Source organism: Bos taurus, chromosome 18 (assembly GCF_002263795.3).
Source record: "Bos taurus isolate L1 Dominette 01449 registration number 42190680 breed Hereford chromosome 18, ARS-UCD2.0, whole genome shotgun sequence".
Classification (NCBI taxonomy): domain Eukaryota; kingdom Metazoa; phylum Chordata; class Mammalia; order Artiodactyla; family Bovidae; genus Bos; species Bos taurus.
The window spans coordinates 26,187,385-26,198,115 of NC_037345.1; the positions used below are offsets into that span (position 1 = coordinate 26,187,385).

Sequence of the window (10,731 nt, forward strand, 5' to 3'; positions counted from 1 at the left end):
TACTGTCTAGCTGAGAGGAGTGATGAGGCAGGCCCTTAAGATTCCTAGGGAGATCTTTGTATACTTGAAAAGGTTTTGAAGCATCATCTTAATTCTTTCTGAGGTCAGAAACTTCTGTCTTACAGTCCATGCACCTGATTCCCTATTTTACTCTTAGGAGGCTCCACATTCTGATTCTGTCTACTTGTTTCCTCTTAATGTCGTTTTACTTTTTCTCAAACCCACCTCACTCACTTCCATATTTCTTGTAAGGTTGAATCTAGAGGCTTGATGGGATTCAGGTTAACTGTTTTGGCAAGAATACTTCGTAGGTGATTCGGCATACAACATGCTGCATGGCATCTGTAGACACACACTATCCGGTTATCCCGTCAACAGTGTGTTAGGTTTGATCACTTGCGTAGGTGGTGACCATCAGCTCTTTCCTTTGTAAAAATACATTGTCTTCTTTGTGATTAGCCTGTAATCTGTGGGGTGATACTATAAAAAAATATGTAATGCTTCACAGGTTCACTTTATCCTTGTGCAGGGGCCATGCTAATCTTTCTGATATTCTTCCAGTTTTACTCTGTGCTATGGAAGAAAGCGCTGATCTGGGTTTCATGCATACAGATGTCCCATCTCTTACCCCAGCACCTCCTCCGGTTCCAGGTGTCTGTTGACTGAGCTTAGAATATCCCCCAAATGTTCTAGTTTCTTTGGTAGTAGTTTTTTTTCCCCTATCTATGTTTAAGCTGTGTTTTTCTTTGCTCCAGTTTTTCTATCAATCTGATCCCATCTGCTTTCTATCTCATAGGAATTCATGTATAATCTGCTCTTCTGGTGGCACTCTTTATTGCTTTCCTATGTTTTTATGGGTTTCATGTAGGCACATGAAATACAGCAGGGATCCTTAAGAACGTGTGAGGCAGGAAATAGGAAGGGTGGTGTGTATGGCTGTGTTCAATCAGACATCTCCAGCTAATCTTCACTCTTGGAAACTGTATCATTGGGTAACAATGAGAAATTAGCTACAGATGGAGATGGAAACCAGCTTATTACTGCCTGGTATTAATCAAATTAGGCTTTCCAGGTGGTTCATTGGTAAAGAATCTACTTGCAGTGCAGGAGACACAGGCGATGTGGGTTTGATCCCTGGGTCAGGAAGATCCCATGGAAAAGGAAATGCAAACCACTCCAGTATTCCTGCCTGGAAAATCCTATGGACAGAGGAGCCTGGTGGGCTACAGTCCATGGGGTCGAAAACAGTTGGACATGAGGAACCCACCAGGCTCCTCTGTCCATGGGATTTTCCAGGCAAGAATACTGGAGTGGGTTGCCATTTCCTTTTCCAGAGAATCTTCCCGACCTAGGGATCAAACCCACATCTCTTACGCCTCCTGCACTGGCAGGCAGGTTCTTTACCAATGGTGCCACCTGGGGGAAGAGACCCTAATCCAATATGGCCAGTGTCCTTATAAGAAAGAAACACCGGGGATGTGCCTGCATAGAGGAAAAGCCATATGACGACATCATCTGCAACCAAGGAGAGAGGCCTCAGGAGAAACTAGCCCTGCTGACACCTTGGTCTTGGACTTTCAGCCTCCAGTACAGTGAGAACTTTTCTGTTGTTTAAGCCACTCAGTCTGTGGTATTTGGTTGTGGTTGTCTTAGCAAGCTAATACACAGATCATGGAAGACAGGTATGACTTAGCAAGGAGTTTAGAATTTATTCTATAACCCAGGGACTTATCTGGTAGTCCAATGGCTAACACTCCTCGATCCCAATGCAGGGAGCCGGGTTCAATCCCTGGTCAGGGAACTAGATCTCACATGCCACAGCTAAAGATACTGCATGCCGCAGCTGAGGAAAAGAAAGATCCCGTGTGCCGCAACCAAGACCTGGCACAGCCAAATAATTTTTTTTTTAAGCATTTATTCCAAAAACAATGGGGAGCTGCTTGGATTGTAATCAGGGGAGTAACAGGATCAACAGGATCAGATCTCTGGGGTAGAAAGATCACTGTGACTGAGTGCAAAGGAACTTTGGAAGAAGGAGAGAGAAGAGGCAGAGGAAACCTGGTCAGGAAGCATTCTGAGAGTACAGGTGAGAAGTGGTGAGGGATCGAATAAAGGCAACTTTATAGACAAAAGAATGAAAAAAGGTAGACTCAGCAGAATCTATTGAAAGGTTGGATATAGGGATGTGAGAGGAGAAGTGATATTGAATTCTTCCCAGGGGCCTAGATTGGGCAGTGATCGTGGTGGGTATTTGTTCTACTCCTCAGCTTTCCCTTCCCTAAAAGTGCCTAGATTATCATGCAGAAATTGGCCTTCAGTCTCCTCTGCTGTGCAGCCCATGTGCTTTAAGGAAACTGACCCCCTTCCAGCTTTAAAGGTGGGCCATGAGCGCCTGCATGAGTGCTCAGCTGTGTCTGACTCTTTGTGACCCCGTGGACTGTAGCCCGCAAGTCTCCTCTGCCCATGGGATTTCCTAGGCAAGAATACTGCCATTTCCTTCTCCAGGGCCTTGGTTGACTTACACTAATTAGCTTATTCCATTGCTCTCACAGTAGTTTGGGGTTCAGGGGTATGTGATCTAAACCTGCCAGTGAGAATGAATGTCAGAATTCTCTACTGAGACCCAGTGATCTCCTTGTTTTGGACAAAAATAAAGACCCTGCAGACCAGACTTAATTGGCAAACATTTTGTGACCCCAGGGGAATGATCCATAACTGGATGTGGCTATGTACAGAGCAAAGCAACCATTAGATTCTTAGTGACATCCTTAGGCTGTTGGACCAATCAACCATGAACTCTCTTAGACTCCAGTTTTGGAGTCTAGACTCCCTTCTCACTTAGGCCAGTTTGAACTGGATTTTCCTGTTATTTGTCATATGAAGATACAGGTCATTGGCAGATGGCAGAGCCATTAACCAGGATATGCAAGGCAAAAGGAGGGACAAGTTTGGAAGAAGAGAAGTTTGGTCCTGAACTTCCACAATCCCACATCTTTTTCTTTCTTTTTTTAAAATTGGAGTATAATTGATTTACAGTGTTGTGTTTCTGCTGTATAACAGTGTGAGTCAGCCATATGTATACATATATCCTTCCCTCTCGAGCCTTTCCTCTCCTCCATCCCACCCCTCTAGGTCATCCCAGAGCACTGAGCTGAGCTCCCTGTGTTATACAGCAGCTTCCCACTAGCTGTCCATTTCACACATGGTAGTATATACATGCCAATGCTATTCTCTCAATCCGTCCTTCCCTCTCCTTTTCCCGCTCCTTCCCACAAGTCCATTCTCTACATCCGTGTCTCTATTCCTGCCCTCCTAATCCCACATCTTTACTAGAAGTTGATCCTTGGGACTGGGGTGACCCCTCCTTGCATTTGTGTGTCTGCTGGAGAAGTCTTACTCACTCTTGAAGGCCCCCTTCTGATACCCCTTCCTCTGTAAAACCTTTGTAAACCCCTCTTCTGCCCAGGTCAGAATCCCCCCAGTCCTTCTGAACTTCTACATTTTGGACAGGGCTCTGTTGGTCTTCCCTGATGGCTCAGACGGTAAAGAATCTGCCTGCAAGGCAGGAGAGCCGGGTTTGATCCCTGGGTCAGGAAGATCCCCTGGAGATGGCAACCCATTCCAGTATTCTTGCCTGGAGGATCCCATGGACAGAGGACCCTGGTGGGCTACAGTCCATAGGGTCACTAAGAGTCGGACACGACTGGATGACTAACACCTTTCACTTTTTCTATCACTTTTATCATCTATCATTTTCTCCACTAGGCACCATTCTCCTTAACAGCCCAGAACATTTCATATCGGTCTATGCAGTCATGTCGGCAGCCCCAGGGCGTCTAATAGGCATCTGAACATCTTTTTAAAAAAATATTTATTTATTTATTTAGGGTTGTATTGGGTCTTTGTTGCTGTGCACAGGCTTTCTCGAGCTGTGGTTAGCAGGGCTACTCTCTGGTTGCGGTATACCGGCTTCTCACTGAGGTGGCTTCTGTTATTGTGAAGCACGGGCTCGAGGACATGCCAACTTTAGCAGTTGCAGCACACTGCCTTAGTTGCCCAGAGGTCTGTGGGATCTCCCCAGACCAGGGATTGAATCCACATCCCCTGCTTTGGCAGGTGGACTCCTAACTACTGGACCACCAGGGAAGTCCGACGTCTGAACCTCTTAGTGAATAAATGACAGCCGTACTTCTCCCTTATTCCCCTCAAACTAATGGACTTGCTTACCACTCCACTACCTTCGGACTGAGAAAAACTCTGGCTCTCAGATCATGAATTAAATTACATAATAAATTACCAGAAAAAGATAAATAGAAAGGAATGGGAGAAAAGGGTATTTTTGTGGGGCTGGGAACACAGAACAAGAAAAGTTGGATTAAATGAGTTACCTCTATTAGAATGATGTGATATCTGCTCCTTTGCCAAGTTAAGAGGGTGACATACACAAAGTCTCTGAATATATAAGATGGATTTACGATTTCTGCCGAAGATGGTGGGAAGAATCTAAAATTGGAGCTACCCACACAGAAGGTCGCATTATGCCCATCAATTTATTTTGATCTCATTGAAGGCGTTTTGAAGCAGTGCTCAAGAAATAGCTCAACCAAGAGAACATTTAAATTATGTAAAAATGAACTCCAGTGATTTAAATCCATTAACCTTATATAATAAGGTTTCAAACATAGTACTGTAATTTAGAAATTAAAAAAGTTTAAGAATTTGAACTCACAAGAGCTAAATTCTAGCAATGTTTGTAGGGGGAATTTGAAGAATAATCATTTATTATTTTCAAGTACATTTAGAAACTTGAATTGGGGAGGCAGGGAGCAAGTGTAGTCAAGCCTTGATCAAGGATGACAATAATGAATGATGATAGTTACTTAACAAATTTTATTGAGTGCTTGCTATGTACCAAGTATCGTTTGGGATGCTGAGGTTACAGCAACGGACAAATGTGCATGAATAATGATGATAAGGAGGATAGTTATTGAACCCTTACTATAGTCCAGGCCCTGAACTAAGTGCTCTTTGAAGACTGGCTCATTCATTCCAGTTACTATCATATATATCATCCCCATTTTACAGATGCAGGAGCTAAGCTTCTGCTAAATAACTCACCCAAGGTTCAAAGCCAGTTAAAGTGTTGGAAGTTGGACTCTACCCAGGCCTGTTGGATTCCAGAGTTACACACCAACTGAGCATTAATGGCTGCTAGGCGTGTCTCATAGGTAGGAAACTACGCCAAGCCATTTTAAATCTTCTCTACATTAAAAAAAAATAGCATTTATTTAATTTATTTGGCTGCTCCAGGTCTTAGTTTCAGCAGGTGAGATCTAGGTCCCTGACCAGGGATCCAACCCACACCCCCTGCAATGGCAGCTCTGAATCTTAGCCACTGGACCACCAGGGAAGTCCCTAAATCTTATCTACTCTCTACTTAAGCATTCACCAAACTTTAACAAAAGTATTAATAAGTGAGCAAAACCTGGTCAATGAGCTTCCACTGTGGCACTGGAATGACTGGAGCTCATGGATGTAGAAAGTTAGATGTGGCTGAACCAGTACGTCGGCAAAGTATATTTAACCACTTAAAGGCAGTGTTTTCAATGTTTCACGGCTACCCTCTATGACTGTTGTGATATCTGCACTTGCACTGCTTTTTATTTAAAACTGATTCATTATTTTCATCTCATATTTTAAAGCAGTGGTCCCCAATCTTTCTGGCACCAAGGACCAGTTTTGTGGAAGACAACTTTTCCATGGACTGGGGGGAGGGGGGTCGGGGAGCTGGGAAGTGGGGATGGTTTCGGGGTGATTCAAGTGCATTACATTCATTGTGCACTTTATTACTATTATTATTACATCAGCTCTGCCTCAGGTCATCAGACATTAGAGTCCAGAGGCTGGGGAAAATAATATCACTACTATAAATAAAGTTTATTTATTTTTAAAGGAAAATAATATCACTACTATAAAGTTATTTATATATAGATAATATATATATTGCTATATATATTTATATATATCAATATATATATTTATATATAGCAATATATATTGCTATATATATATTTATATATATAGCAATAAATAATTAGGAAGTGCCTACCCTGGTGGTTCAGATGGTGAAGAATCTGCCTGCAATGTGGGAGACCTGGGTTCAATCCCAGGGTTAGGAAGATCCCCTGGAGGAGGGCATGGCAACCCACTCCAGTATTCTTTCCTGGAGAATCCCCACAGACAGAGGAGCCTGGTGGGCTCTAGTCCACAGGGTCGAAAAGAGTCAGACACGACTGAGCGACTAAGCACAGCACACAGCACACCATGCACTAAGCAGCAGGGATACACCAGTGAAAGGTACACCAGAAAGAATCCCTGCCCTCACTGATCTAAGCTTCTAGTAGGGGTGACAGTGAGCAAGGTAAATAAGTAAAATATGCAAGATGTTACTGAGTGGTCAGTGCTAGGGAGGAAAAGGGAGGGGATACTGGGTGTCTGTGGAGGAGGTTTAAAATTGTAGGTAGGATGGCTAGGGAAGGCCTTGGTTACTTGGCTAGAGCTGCATTTATTCAAAGTGACTTTGGAGGTAACTCTAAATGGGACCAGCCATGTGGAAATATGAGAGAAAGGCGATCTAGGGACAAGGAACAGACAGGGCAAAGCCCTGGGGAATGAATGAGTGTGCCTGGGGTTTCAAGGAACAATAAGGAAGCCACTGGCAGAGCAAGACTAGATAGGAAGCTACGGAACAATCTAGGCAAGAGATGATGATGGCCTGAACCAGAGTGATAAGCAATGGTCAGATTCTAGAAATACTGTGAAGGCAGAGGCAGCATTCACTGATGGACCAGTAACAGGGTGTAAGTTCTGGCTAAGCAAGCAACTGGAAGGATGGTTTCCTTAACCACCCCTGTAGGTCCTCCCCAACCCACTACCCCCTGGATTTGGATTTCTATTACTTGCACCACAGCCTCCCCAACTCAAAGGAAGAAATTTAGAAAGCATTGGTATTCAGAAAACAACAACAACAACAACAACCAAAAAGTCTAAAAAGAAATACAAAAGATAAAGTACTGGTATTTAAAAAAAAAATTAAAGCTGCACATTGTTTTGCTTTATCTACAATCTGTGTAGGGATTTCCCTGGCTGCCCAGCGGTTAGGACTTCACTTCCAAAGCAGAGGATGCAGGTTTGATCCCTGGTTGGGGAGCTAAGATCCCATACAACTCTCAGCAAAAAAAAAAAAAAGTCATAAACTAAAAACCAAACCAGAAGCAATATTGTAACAAATTAAGTAAAGACTTTAAAAATGGTCCATATCAAAAATAATTTTTTTTTAAAAGTCTGTGTATGTCACATAGTTCTACAATTCTCCAATCTTGAAATGATTACAGTAGAAAAATCACTCTGCTTTTCAGGGATTCAGCAGATACTTTTCAGAAGACTGAAATTCCATATATTGTAAATATACTGATTATATTTTGAATATTATAGGTATACTGAAATTCTGTTCGACGTAATTCTGGTACATAGACTGGTACTAAGAAACAGAAGCTTTCTTAGAGAAGAGAAGCATTGCTGGCTTTTAAAAGTGAAAGTGAAAGTCACTTAGTCGTGTCCAACTCTTTGTGACCCCATGGAGTCCATGGAATTCTCCAGGCCAGAATACTGGAGTGGGTAGCCTAGCCCCTCTCCAGGGGATCTTTCCAACCCAGGGATCAGACCCAGGTTTTCTGCATTGCAGGCGGATTCTTTACCAGCTGAGCCACAAGGGAAGCCGGCTCTTAAAATTTAGGCTACAAACAGATCTCTACTTGATAAAACTTGGTGCCACTTCTGTCAAAGAATTAATGCAACTGTTTAGCATCATAAGCTCAAACTTGCACTCATTTCACTTTTTGTGACTTATTCATTTATTAGTTGAAGGAGAAAACAGACTAAATGGAGGAAAAACATACAAACAATGAATAACAGTTTCACCATGAGCCGTGACATTAAACACTGTGGTATTTGAGTTTAGAGCCAATATTCTGGTCTCTTCACAAAAGTAATGCCTTTCTTTGGCACTGATAGATCATTAAGCATCCATCTCAACTGTTTCAATGTAAAAAATAGCTTACTATCTTTGTCAGCAAATAACCTGCCATACCTTCAATTAGACAAATTAACTTATATTTCTACCCCAAACTATATCCAGTGTCCTACATCCATTTCACCAGAGAAATTAAAAGTTTTGGCTAGTAACTCTGTTTATTGTGGTATTGGATAGTGTAGCAAACTGAACATTTAAAATATGATTTTTTAAAAAAGACTCTCATATAACTATCACAAAATAGATAACACTGGTTGTCCAGTGGTTAGGGCTCTGTGCTTCCACTGCCAAGGGCATGAGTTCAATCCCTGGTAGAAGAACTAAGATCCCTCAAGCTGTGTGGTGTGGACAAAAAAAAAAAAGTAAAGAAAAAAGCTCTTAGGTAACGATCACAAAATACTGAACAGATAACTAAAAGTTCAAGGCTGGTTTTTCCACTGGGCTGTAGATCTGCCTGTTCAGCAGCTTCTGGACTCCGTAAGTGCAAACTCGAACTCATATTTTGCCTCAAACTGCCTGTGCTCTGTACAGCTATCAGTGTCACCTCCACCCACCTAGCTGACAAGTTAGAAACCTGGATTATCTCTGACCATCTCTGTCCTTCATTCCTGTGTCCAACTACTTGCCAGGTACTGCCCACTGTGTGTGCATGCTCCGTTGTGTCTGACTCTTTGCAGCCCCATGGGACTGTAGCCCACCCTGGGATAGAACCCACGTCTCCTGCATTGGCAGGCGAATTCTTTACCACTGTGATATCCAACACAGCTTCCCTGCATCTGACCTCTCCCTTCTTCACTGCCAGGATATGCTTTTTAAAGCCCAAATATATGTCCTTACTTGCTCAAAAGCCTTACTTTTTCTCCTGTTTCCTATGGAATAGCCTCTTAGAATAGCACTGAAGGCTTTCCATCATTCAGTCCACCCCCCCGCCCCCACTGCCTCTTGCTTGGATGATGCCCAGGGTTTAACTTCCATTGGTCACTGAATGATTGCACAGAATGGTCAACGCCACTGAAAGAAGTTTTATTACTCACAGTTCCCAAGAGAAAGGGGCACACATCAAGCCATACAGGGCCACCTGGGGAAGCACTAGGTTTAGTCAGGAGGCTGAAGGAGGCCCAGACTTTAGGGTGGTCTCTATGGGAAGAAATAGGTGAGGTAGAGTAGATAAGTTTGAGCAAACTTGGGATTGGGTAGTTGGAATCAGGTTGGTCTCTAATTGTCCAGTATTTGGCCCTGGGGTGATTTAGGGAAGGGGAAATATTGGCTTGGTATGTGGGAGTTAGATAAAGGAAGTGGTTGGGATATGGGCTTTGGATCAGTTGCTTTGTCCATGGAAGGCAAGTTGTTTATTACTCCGGGAATTAGCTCATCCTCAAACGAACAGTTCTTCCCAGGGCCGCAAGGCCCTAAAATGTCATAGCCTCGTAAAGTGTAAAATAAAAAACACGATTAATATACATTCCTTTCCCATGAACCCCCTGTTCATAGCTCTAGTTGCCCCAGAAAATGTCCTTTATGAATAAGTTCTGTAGTGCCTCTTTCAACTCTTTGCCACCACCCAGAGCCCTGACTGAGTAACGCCCCCAAGTCTGGTACCATGTAACATGACCCCTCCTTGGTGCTCTCCCCCTGGACCAGTAATGGCCCTGGTCACAGGCAACCACTCTATAGAGAGGCTGGTCACCTGTGACCAGTGTGACCTGCCTGAAAGAGATGAATTGGGCCGATCAGATTTCCTCTTTTAAGGATTTAAAATGAGAGCCATAAAAAGAGATAGCAAATTGATGTTAAGATGAACTGGGAGGTTCTTAAGTAGCCTCAGGACCCTTGCAAACCATGTGGCTCTGTGTGTAAACCTTTCCTCCCACTGTAATCTATACCCACTCCAAAATACTACAAATAGTCCATAATAATGATCTGGGGCTAGTGCTAGAGTTCTGCTGTGTTTTGAATGTTTCTTTCAAGTACCAGCATTAACAGAGATTCACAGAGACTGACAAAATGTAAACTCAGACTGGATCAGGTCAGTGAGGGAGGGTGCAATGAAGCCCCCAAGTGTGTTGCAAAGTGTTTTAAATTTCATATAAACATTTAAAGGACCACGGTCTAGTGCAAATACATTTTGCAGCTTCAAAGCAATCTCCAGTTTTATTTAAAGTTCTCACCCCGGACTATGCTATGCTATGCTAAGTCACTTCAGTCGTGTCCGACTCTGTGTGACCCCAGAGATGGCAGCACACCAGGCTCCCCCGTCCCTGGGATTCTCCAGGCAAGAACACTGGAGTGGGTTGCCATTTCCTTCTCCAATGCATGAAAGTGAAAAGAGAAAGTGAAGTCGCTCAGTCGTGTCCGACTCTTAGCGACCCCATGGACTGCAGCCCACCAGGCTCCTCCAACCATGGGATTTTCCAGGCAAGTGTACTGGAGTGGGGTGCCATTGCCTTCTCCGTCTCACCCCGGACTACACTCCTGAAAAAAACACTTTGGGCGGAGCCAAGTACTGCTCCTCCTCCTCTGGGTCGCGCAGAACCAAATCCGCAGACTTTGTCGATTGCTTCTGTCTGGGCAGACCAGCCTGGATCGACTGCTCCTGTCTGGCCCGTCCGCGGGCGCGGGAAAAGAGCTTGAATCCGATC

The 10,731-nt window shown here is 43.6% G+C and overlaps 1 pseudogene; it reads right to left on the bottom strand.

Annotated features, from left to right (window-relative positions):
- Positions 1-486: 486 nt before the first annotated feature.
- On the bottom strand, positions 487-587 carry LOC112442473 (uncharacterized; annotated as a pseudogene).
- Between the last annotated feature and the right edge of the window lie 10,144 nt (positions 588-10,731).